The sequence below is a fragment of the Bombina bombina genome, chromosome 5 (assembly GCF_027579735.1).
Source record: "Bombina bombina isolate aBomBom1 chromosome 5, aBomBom1.pri, whole genome shotgun sequence".
In the NCBI taxonomy this organism is placed as follows: domain Eukaryota; kingdom Metazoa; phylum Chordata; class Amphibia; order Anura; family Bombinatoridae; genus Bombina; species Bombina bombina.
This window is the reverse complement of record NC_069503.1, coordinates 840,572,220-840,584,075: the sequence shown is the minus strand read 5'-3', so window position 1 is coordinate 840,584,075 and position 11,856 is coordinate 840,572,220.

Below are 11,856 nucleotides of genomic sequence, written 5' to 3'. Positions count from 1 at the left end.
AGGCAAGAGGGGACTTTTTGGATTGGTAAAGGGAAGACAACCAGTACATCACATTTATGGTTCTTGAAATTGCTGCCCCTATATTCATACCCTCTCACTCTTTGGAGTGATAGAGAAGGAGAGAGGGAATTTATCTCTCAGAGGGTAATTCAAGGACGTAATAGAAACTTTTGCCATCTTTGTTCTAAAAACTCTGACTTTGGTTTAAAAGAGTATAAAATAAGGCTAAGAAAATCCCCCTTGCTTATTGCTTACTATTTAGAGGTATCAAGAATAAGATGTACCCGGTAATAGGCATTTTATAGACTATTACAACAAGAAGATCTGAAAGGAAGTTTCTTTTTTTTATCCTTCTGGTTTTTCTTTGTTTCTCTGTGTTTAAGGAAAGGCGAGGGGGAAGAAGGAGAAAGGGAAGAAAGAAAGGAAAAAGCTCAGCTACCTGGGCCATTCAGAAAATATCTGAACATATATGAGTATTAAACCAGGGCAGCATTAAGTAGAGAGTCCACGGTTCCTTTTACATAGGGAAAAAAGTGAAGTAAACTTAAATATCGATTATAACAAGAAGGAAAATATAAAGAAAAATTGTTAAGTTAGTCTGTTTTACTTGTTTATCTTTTTTTCTTTTTTTTCTCTTCTTGGATTGTTTCTACTTGTGTATATGGATAAATATCTAGGGGTTAATAAGATGGCATCTAAACATAAACAAAGTGATAGAAGACAGAGAGGTTCCCCTGAAGTATTAAATGAATCGTTAGACTCTACCTTTAACAACAAAGACGCACATCAGATAGTGCAACAGATAAGCTCATTATTTCTCCCCAAAATGGAGAATTTACAAAAGGGTCTAGATGATATCTCTGGGGAGATCAAACAGATCTCAACTAGATTCATAGAATTGGAAGGAAGAGTGTCTGATTTTGAAGACATCTCTTCAAGCCATTCTAACGCAATTGAAAACCTTACGAAGCAAAATCAGGTTCTCCATCAACGCCTGGAAGACCTGGAGAACAGGTCAAGGCGAAATAATATTTGTCTAATAGGGGTTCCTGAATCTATTAAGTCAGCAGACTTGATACACTTTGTTGAAAATACACTTGCAAATCTTTTAAAAATGTCTGTAAGCACACTTAAAGGTAGTGTAGAACGGGCTCACAGGGTTGGTCCAGAGTATCAGGAAAGGAACACACGTACACAACCTAAACAGATCATGGTTAAATTCTTACATTTTCAAACAAAAATTGCCATATTACAAGCATATAGAAAGAATTCTCCTCTTATATTTGAGAACTCCAAAGTACTGATGTTCCAGGATTATTCAATGGAATTATCAAGAAAACAAAAAGAATTTTCACCGCTGTGTAACACCTTGAACACAGAGGGAATAAAAGCATTTTTGTTATACCCGGCTAAATTAAAAATCTTAACGTCAGAGGGGCCAAAATTTTTTGATTCCCCTCATGAGGCTAAAGAATTCCTAGATCACAGTCCAAAGGCCATTTTTTAGATAATTGTCTGTTTTTTTTTGTTTTAAGGCTAGGAATGTTTTGATTTTATGGAATTATTAATTATGAATTTAGATATAAACATGGTAATTGGGTCCACTTGGTTATGTTGGATAATATTTTTTTTTCTAGCTTGTTTGGATAATACCTCTTTGCTTTTAAAAAGCAAAGTAAAGGAAGAGAGAGGAAAGGAAAGGTTCAATGATAAAATTATATATGATGGTTTTTTTTTCTTTTTTTTTTTTTCTTTTATTGTTTATATAAAGACTGGTCAAAAGTTTACATATTTATGTTTATCAGTTCTTTTGTTAAAAATCAGAGAATAATTTGTACAATTTGCTGTGGTTCATCATGTAAATGTGGGAAATATTTTTTTTTTTCTCTCTACTAAAAATATTAATGTTTTTGAACTTAATGTCAATGGGGTGTGGGTGTTTTTTTTTTTTTTTCCATAGTTCACAGGATAGGCACTTTTCTATTTTCACACATTTAACACTTTCACTATATGTATTTTTGCACTCAAGGTGTTTTTTGCTTTCACCTTGTTTTTCTTTACATAAGACAAGTACTTCTATATTTTATGTATTTTTTTAACACTCATGAATATCACATTGCACTCAAGGTGTTTTTTTTCTCTATCTTGTTTCTTTATACACAAGATAAGTACCTCTATATCGCACTTATTTTTTAACACCCATGAATACCACACTGCACTCAAGGTGTTCTTGTTTTTATCTTGCTACCCTGCTCACGAGATAAGTATCTCTATAGTGCACATATTTTTTAACACTAAATTTTCCACTAAATGTGGGGTGTTGTGTTTTTTTTTTGTTTTGTTTTTTCATTAAATTGGCACCAAATCTGTATGTCACGAATCTCACACATTAAAATATATCTACACGGTTTGAAATTAAATGTAAAGTTTTCACTATTGGTGCATTTCTTCTTCATCTCTCTTCCCCTCCCTCTCCCCCTCTCTCTTTGTTTCTTTTTTATTATTTCTCTCATAGAAGGTTTTTTAAAAAATATGGAGATTTTTTTTAATAGGGGATGACCCTTAAGTTGGTATCGTGGAATGTGGGGGGAATTAACTCTCCCATTAAAAGACAAATGATACTTTCTCATTTACGGCGGCTTAATACAGATATAGCGTTTTTACAGGAGACGCACTTATCGGATAAAGAGCATGATAAGTTATGTAAAAATTGGGTAGGTTCCGTAGTTTATGCATCCTATACAAATACAAGTAGAGGTATAATAATTCTCTTTGGTAAAAGACTCCAGCTTGAGATTGTCAAAACTATCAAAGATCCAGAGGGTAGGTATTTGATATTGCAGATCAATATGAAGGGGAGGATGTGGGTGCTGTGTAACATTTATGCACCTAACAAAAAAGATGTGGGATTCTGGACTGGTCTTTTTCAGGCCCTAGCGCCTTTTCATGGTATGGATGTAATGGTGGGGGGTGACTTCAATCTAGCCCCAAACCCCACGTGTGATAGATATCGAATCCCCGGGTGCGTACAGAAGCCTATTCTTAAAAATAATGGGAAATTTGAAAGGGGAATTTTTAGAAAATTCAAGGACATGCTTCAATTAGTAGACATCTGGAGACTCCGTAATCCTGATGGCAAAGACTATACCTGTGCCTCTAGAGCAGTCCCAGTCCTTTCTAGGATAGATCTATTCCTCATATCGAATTCTCTAGTTTCTAAGGTAACTAAGGATAAAATCCATAACGTAATTATTTCAGATGACGCTCCAATTGAAATATCTTTACTTGAAGGTTATCAGTGTAGTAATAGGAATACAATGCGTTTTCCGTATTACTTATATACGTCCGAAAACTTTAAAAAATTTCTGGCACAATCATGGAACGATTACTGTACAGATAATATAAATCACCTTGGAGACCCAGGAGTATTCTGGGGCGCAGCTAAGACAGTATTAGCAGGTAATATAATAGCCTACGATGCTAACCTGCGTAAAAAGGCGCGGTTGAAACTTCAACTTTCAGCAAAAGTATCAAATTTATAGAATTTAGAAAGAGTATGAAGCAAAGACCAAGTCGCCGCCTTACAAATCTGTTCAACAGAAGCCTCATTCTTAAAAACCCAGGTGGAAGCTACCGCTCTAGTAGAATGAGCTGTAATTCTTTCAGGAGGCTGCTGGCCAGCAGTCTCATAAGCTAAGCGGATTATACTTCTTAGCCAAAAAGATAGAGAATTTGCCGAAGCCTTTTGGCCTCTCCTCTGTCCAGAGTAGACAACAAACAATGCAGATGTTTGACGAAAATCTTTAGTAGCTTGTAAATAAAACTTTAAAGCGCGAACCACATCAAGATTGTGTAATAGACGTTCCTTCTTTGAAGAAGGATTAGGACACAGTGACGGAACAACAATCTCCTGATTGATATTTTTATTAGATACCACCTTAGGCAGAAAACCAGGTTTGGTACGTAACACTACCTTATCTGCATGGAAAATGAGATAAGGGGAATCACATTGTAAAGCAGATAACTCCGAAACTCTTCGAGCCGAGGAGATAGCTACTAAAAACAGAACTTTCCAAGATAAGAGTTTAATATCTATGGAATGCAAAGGTTCAAACGGAACCCCTTGAAGAACTTTAAGAACTAAATTTAAACTCCATGGCGGAGCAACAGGTTTAAAAACAGGCTTGATTCTAACCAGAGCCTGACAAAACGCCTGAACATCTGGAACCTCAGCCAGACGTTTGTGCAAAAGAATAGACAGAGCAGAAATCTGTCCCTTTAAGGAACTAGCTGCTAAACCCTTCTCCAATCCTTCTTGGAGAAAAGATAATATCCTAGGAATCCTGACTTTACTCCATGAGCAACCCTTGGATTCACACCAATGAAGATATTTACACCATATCTTATGATAGATTTTCCTGGTGACAGGCTTTCGCGCCTGTATTAAGGTATCAATGACCGACTCGGAGAAACCACGCTTTGATAAAATCAAGCGTTCAATCTCCAAGCAGTCAGACACAGAAAAATTAGATTTGGATGGTTGAAAGGACCCTGAAGTAGAAGGTCCTGTCTCAGAGGCAGAGTCCATGGTGGAGAGGATGACATGTCCACCAGATCTGCATACCAAGTCCTGCGAGGCCACGCAGGTGCTATCAAAATCACCGAAGCTCTCTCCTGTTTGATCTTGGCAATCAGACAAGGGAGCAGAGGAAACAGTGGAAACACATAAGCCAGGTTGAAGGACCAAGGCACTGCTAGAGCATCTATCAGTGCTGCCTTGGGATCCCTGGACCTGGAACCATAACAAGGAAGCTTGGCGTTCTGACGAGACGCCATGAGATCCAGTTCTGGTTTGCCCCAAAGTTGAATCAACTGTGCAAATACCTCCGGATGGAGCTCCCACTCCCCCGGATGAAAAGTCTGTCGACTTAGAAAATCCGCCTCCCAGTTCTCTACTCCTGGGATATGGATAGCTGATAGATGGCAAGAGTGAATCTCTGCCCATCAAATTATCTTTGAAACCTCCAACATTGCTAGGGAACTCCTTGTTCCCCCTTGATGGTTGATGTAAGCTACAGTCGTGATGTTGTCCGACTGAAATCTGATGAACCTGACCGCAACTAGCTGAGGCCAAGCCTGAAGAGCATTGAATATCACTCTTAGTTCCAGAATGTTTATCGGAAGGAGTGCTTCCTCCTGAGTCCACAATCCCTGAGCCTTCAGGGAGTTCCAGACTGCACCCCAGCCCAGAAGGCTGGCATCTGTTGTTACTATTGTCCAATCTGGCCTGCGGAAGGTCATACCTTTGGACAGATGGACCCGAGATAGCCACCAGAGAAGAGAATCCCTGGTCTCTTGATCCAGATTTAGTAGAGGGGACAAATCCATGTAATCCCCATTCCACTGACTGAGCATGCAGAGTTGCAGCGGTCTGAGATGTAGGCGGGCAAACGGCACTATGTCCATTGCCGCTACCATTAAGCCGATTACTTCCATACACTGAGCCACTGAAGGGCGAGAAGTAGAATAAAGAACACGGCAGGAATTTAGAAGTTTTGACAACCTGGCCTCTGTCAGGTAAATCTTCATTTCTACAGAATCTATCAGAGTTCCCAGGAAGGAAACTCTTGTGAGAGGGGATAGAGAACTCTCCTTTTCATTCACTTTCCACCCATGAGACCTCAGGAATGCCAGAAAAATGTCCGTATGGGACTTGACAATTTGGAAATTCGACGCCTGTATCAGAATGTCGTCTAAGTAAGGGGCTACTGCTATGCCCCGCAGCCTTAGGACCGCCAGAAGTGACCCCAGAACCTTCGTAAAGATTCTTGTTGCCGTAGCTAACCCAAAGCGAAGAGCCACAAACTGGTAATGCCTGTCTAGGAAGGCGAACCTGAGAAACCGATGATGATCTTTGTGTATCGGAATGTGAAGATAAGCATCCTTTAAGTATACGGTAGTCATGTATTGACCCTCCTGGATCATAGGTAGGATGGTTCGAATAGTCTCCATCTAGAAAGATGGGACCCTGAGAAATTTGTTTAGGATCTTGAGATCTAAGATTGGTCTGAAGGTTCCCTCTTTCTTGGGAACCACAAAGAGATTTGAATAGAAGCCTTGCCCCTGTTCCTCCTTTGGAACTGGGTGGATCACTCCCATAACTAGGAGGTCTTGAACACAATGTAAGAATGCCTCTCTCTTTATCTGGTCTGCAGATAATTGTGAGAGGTGAAATCTTTCTTTTGGGGAAGAAGCTTTGAAGTCCAGAAGATATCCCTGGGACACAATTTCCAACGCCCAGGGATCCTGGACATCTCTTGCCCAAGCCTGGGCGAAGAGAGAAAGTCTGCCCCTTACTAGATCCGTTACCGGATCGGGGGCTGTTCTTTCATGCTGTCTTAGAGGCAGCAGCAGGCTTCTTGGCCTGCTTACCTTTGTTCCAAGCCTGGTTAGGTCTCCAGACCGGCTTGGACTGGGCAAAATTTCCCTCTTGTTTTGCATTAGAGTGAGTTGATGCCGCGCTCGTCTTAAAGTTTCGAAAGGCACGAAAATTAGTTTTTTTGGTCCTTAATTTATTAGACCTATCCTGAGGAAGGGCATGACCTTTTCCTCCAGTAATATCAGAAATGATCTCCTTCAGTCCAGGCCCGAATAGGGTCTGCCCCTTGAAGGGAATGTTGAGAAGCTTAGACTTTGAAGTAACGTCAGCTGACCAGGATTTAAGCCATTGCGCCCTACGTGCCTGTATAGCAAAACCTGAGTTCTTAGCCGTTAGTTTGGTTAAATGAACAACGGTGTCAGAAACAAATGAATTGGCTAGCTTAAGCGCTTTAAGCTTGTCATGTATATCATCCAATGGAGTTTCTACCTGTAAGGCCTCTTCCAGAGACCGCAGCAGCAGTGACCGGGGCAATGCATGCAAGAGGCTGGAGAATAAAACCTTGTTGAATAAACATTTTCTTAAGGTAGCCCTCTAACTTTTTATCCATTGGATCTAGGAAAGCACAACTGTCCTCGTCGGGAATAGTTGTACGCTTAGCTAGGGTAGAAACTGCTCCCTCCACCTTAGGGACCGTTTGCCATAAGTCCCGTGTAGCGGCATCTATTGGAAACATTTTCTTAAAAATAGGAGGGGAGAGAACGGTACACACCTGGTCTATCCCATTCCTTAGTAATAATTTCTGAAAACCTTTTAGGTATTGGAAAAACATCAGTGTAAACAGGCACTGCATAGTATTTATCCAATCTACACAATTTCTCTGGCACTATAATGGTGTCACAGTCATCCAGAGTAGCTAAAACCTCCCTGAGCAACACGTGGAGGTGTTCAAGCTTAAATTTAAATGTAGACATATCAGAATCAGGTTGAAGCATCTTCCCTGAGTCAGAAAAATCACCCACAGAAAGAAGCTCTCTTGCCTCAGCTTCTGCATATTGTGAGGGGATATCAGACATACAGTCTTTTTTAACAGTCACAACAAACTGCCACAGCTCTGCTGTGGCCCTACCTGCCCATACAATGACTTTTGAAGGCACAAAAACCCTTTGTAGAGGTCCTAAGTGTTCAGGGGACTCCTTCAGGGAAGCTGGAAGTCTCAAGCTGCAAAAACTACTGCACGATTTAGGCCTGAAATTAGGCCCCTCCCAACCTGTACTCACAGTGAGAGGGCCATAAAAAACTATCCCTAGGCAAAATCTAGCCAGCCATGTGGAAAAAACTGGGCCCCAATAAAGTTTTATCACCAATATGTAGAAAAAAACGTTTAAACACTTCCAGCAAACGTTATCTTATTTTCAGTAATGTGAGAAAGTAATAAGAATATTACCTTTTACAGCAAGCATGATACTAGTCGTTATTAAATCACTGTAATCAGGCTTACCTTAAATAAATCCGGTATTAACAGCATTTTCTAGCATATTCATTTCTCTAGAAAAATTTAAACTGCACATACCTCATAGCAGAAGACCCTGCACGCCATTCCCCCAGCTGAAGTTACCTCATCTCTTCAGTTATGTGTGAGAACAGCAATGGATCTTAGTTACAACCTGCTAAGATCATCAAAAACCACAGGCAGACTCTTCTTCAACTTTCTGCCTGAGGCTAAAACAGTACAACTCCGGTACCATTTGAAAATAATAAACTTTTGATTGAAGATAAACTACATAAATTCACCACATCTCTCTAGCTACTTCCTATCTTGTCGAGAGCTGCAAGAGAATGACTGGTAGGTGGCAGATAGGGGAGGAGCTATATAGACAGCTATGATGTGGGTGATCCTCTTGCAGCTTCCTGTTGGGAAGGAGAATATCCGACAAGTAATGGATGATCCGTGGACTGGATACACCTTACAAGAGAAAAGTTATTGCCGATTACCATTCCTATTATACAAGGTCCACGGCTATAAATCGAGAAATATACCATGCAAGCAAGGAAGAATTAGATGCTCATCTTAAACAGCAAGCAGTAAACACCTTATTAAAAACAGATAGCCAATATTATAGATTCGGAAATAGGTCAGGGAAATTTCTGGCATCTCTGACCAAAAAACGGACAATAGGAAAAAATATAGCGGCTATTAGATATAAAAATACTATACTTAAAACACCAGAGACTATTGCATCTGAATTTGTAGAATATTACACGGAGCTATATTCCAAACAATTAAAATCATCAACATCATCCCTCCAAGACTTCTGGGCAAATGTAACATTACCCCAAGTTACTCAAGAGCAATTAGAAATTTTAAATACTTCTATCTCGAAGGAAGAAATAGAGAAGACTATTACTTCATTAGCAAATAGTAAAGCAGCGGGTCCCGATGGGCTTCCCATCGAATTTTATAAACTACTCAAAGTTCAGGTTTCACCGGTACTTTCGAGCTTATATCAAAGACTTTCAATTGAAGGTATGTATCCAGAACAAAACTTTACTAGTGCTTTTATCTCTTTAATCCCTAAGGTAGGGAAAGATCAGGTTTTGCCGGAGTCATATAGACCTATATCGTTACTTAACTCAGATTATAAAATATTTATGAAAATTTTGGCAGAACGTTTAAAGATAATATTACCCACCCCTTATTCATACTGATCAAACTGGTTTTATGAAGGGCAGAACTTCAGTGACAAATTTAAGGAGAGTACTACATGCAATTTCCCACTTTTGGTTACGCTCAAGGGAGAATAGGGGAGGGGCTCTGTCGGAGGCCTTCCTGCTGTCCCTGGACGCAGAGAAGGCCTTCGATAGAGTCGAATGGGATTATCTGTTTTCTACATTACAAAGTTATGGAATTATTGGCAATTTCCTGGCATCAATCTGCAATGTCTATCATAAACCTACCGCTCATATCTTGGTTAATGGGGTTTTTTCCCCCATGATATCTCTTCAGAGAGGAACAAGACAAGGCTGTCCGCTTTCGCCACTTCTTTTTAATTTGGTTTTGGAGCCCCTTGCTATAAAACTGCGTGCTATCTTCCCAGGTATGGATATCAATGGTGAGGCAATTCATTTAGCATTGTATGCAGATGACATGTTGCTATTTGTTGAAAATCCAGCTTTGCATATTCCTAAAATTTTACAATTGATATCCGACTTCGGGAGTCTATCGGGCTACAGAATTAACACGGCTAAGTCAGAGATTTTATGGCTGCATAAATCCAATAATAACGCTTTTCAGTATCCTTTTAAAGAAGTTATCTCTTCACTCACCTATCTGGGTATTAGAATATCAAGTAATCCTAACTTAATATATGAATTAAACATTGCGGAACAATGCTTGGAAATAATCTCATTATTGGAACATTGGAAAAATCTCCCCCTCACATTAGCAGGAAAAGTGGCCCTGATAAAAATGGTGGTCCTTCCTAAATTCTTGTATCCTTTACTTATGCTCCCTTGTCTTATTACTAAAAGAGATCTAAACCTTTTAAATAAAGCAATAGCAATGTTTCTTTGGAAAGGAAAGAAACCTCAAATTGCCCTTAGGAAACTATATGCATGTTATTTAAGGGGAGGCCTAGGAATACCCAATTTTAAAACCTACAACTGGGCTGCGCTGGCACGAATAGTCATAGACTGGCAATTAAACACATATCATTTTTGTGAAAAAACTCTGGAAAAAGCAACCTTGGGAGAATGGAACCTCTCGTTTTTGCCATTTATTTCTTATAAAGATCTTCCAAAACAGATACAGTCGCATATACTCTATGGGGATGCTCTTCGAGCCTGGCATTCAATTCATAAATCTATAAAATGTCCTGTGATGTCGCCCAGATCCATTCCTTTCTTAAACAACATCTATTTTCCAGCGGGTAAAGATTCAAAAGTGTTTCGGATATGGGAGACTAAAGGGCTAAAGACAATAGGAGACATGGTGGACCCCTTAAGTACACATATTCATTCTTTTCACTCACTACAAAGTAGATTTGATATTCCAAATACGCAGTTCTTTGCTTTTTTACAAGCTCGACACTATGAGGGGTACTTATCAACGTGTCTACTTTACCTGCCTTCACCGGTCCAATACGCCCGCCTAAGCTCGCCTACCATCGCCGCCGCGGACCTGAATACGTTTACCTAAGTTATCAAAAAAGCTGTCAAAAAGCCGCGCACCAAGTACGGGGCGATGAGCAGCTGACTGTAAGAGTTATCACTCATCCGATCTCGCTGCTCTTCGGCTTTTTTACAGCTTTATTGCTAGCCTGTCACTAAACACCCACACTAAACTACACTATTCTACCCCCTATACCGGCGCCCCCGGAGCAACTCAATAAAGTTAGTAACCCCTAAACCGCCGCTCCTAGACCCCGCCGCAACTCTTATAAATGTATTAACCCCTAAACCGCCGCTCCCGGACACCGCCGCCACCTACATTATACCTAGTAACCCCTATCCTGCCCCCCTATACCGCCGCCCTCTATAATAAAGATATTAACCCCTATCCTGCTTATCCCTGACCCCGCCGCAACTAAATAAATAGTTTAACCCCTAAACCGCTGCTCCTGGACACCGCCGCCACCTACATTATACCTAGTAACCCCTATCCTGCCCCCCCTATACCGCCGCCACCTATAATAAAGTTATTAACCCCTATCCTGCTTATCCCGGACCCCGCCGCAACTATAATATATGTATTAACCCCTAAACCGCCGCCCCCGGACCCCGCCGCAACCTATATTAAACTTATTAACCCCTAATCTGCCCCCCTACACCGTCGCCACCTATAATACATTTATTAACCCCTATCCTGCCCCCCACTACACCGCCGCCACTGTAATAAAATTATTAACCCCTAAACCTAAGTCTAACACTAACCCTAACACCCCCCTAACTTAAATATAAATTAAATAAATCTAAATAATATTTCTCTTATTAACTAAGTTAATCCTTTTTTAAAACTAAATACTTACCTTTAAAATAAACCCTAATATAGCTACAATATAAATAATAATTATATTGTAGCTATCTTAGGATTTATTTTTATTTTACAGGCAACTTTCAATTTATTTTAACTAGGTACAATAGCTATTAAATAGTTATTAACTATTTAATAGCTACCTAGTAAAATAAAGAGAAATTAACCTGTAAAATAAAAACTAACCTTAAGTTACAATTACACCTAACACTACACTATACTTTAATAAATTATTTCTATTTAGAACTAAATACTTACCTGTAAAATAAACCCTAAGATAGCTACAATGTAATTAATAATTACATTGTAGCTATTTTAGGATTTATATTTATTTTACAGGTAACTTTGTATTTATTTTAGCTAGTTAGAATAGTTATTAAATAGCTATTAACTATTTAATAACTACCTAGCTAAAAGAAATACAAAATTACCTGTAAAATAAATC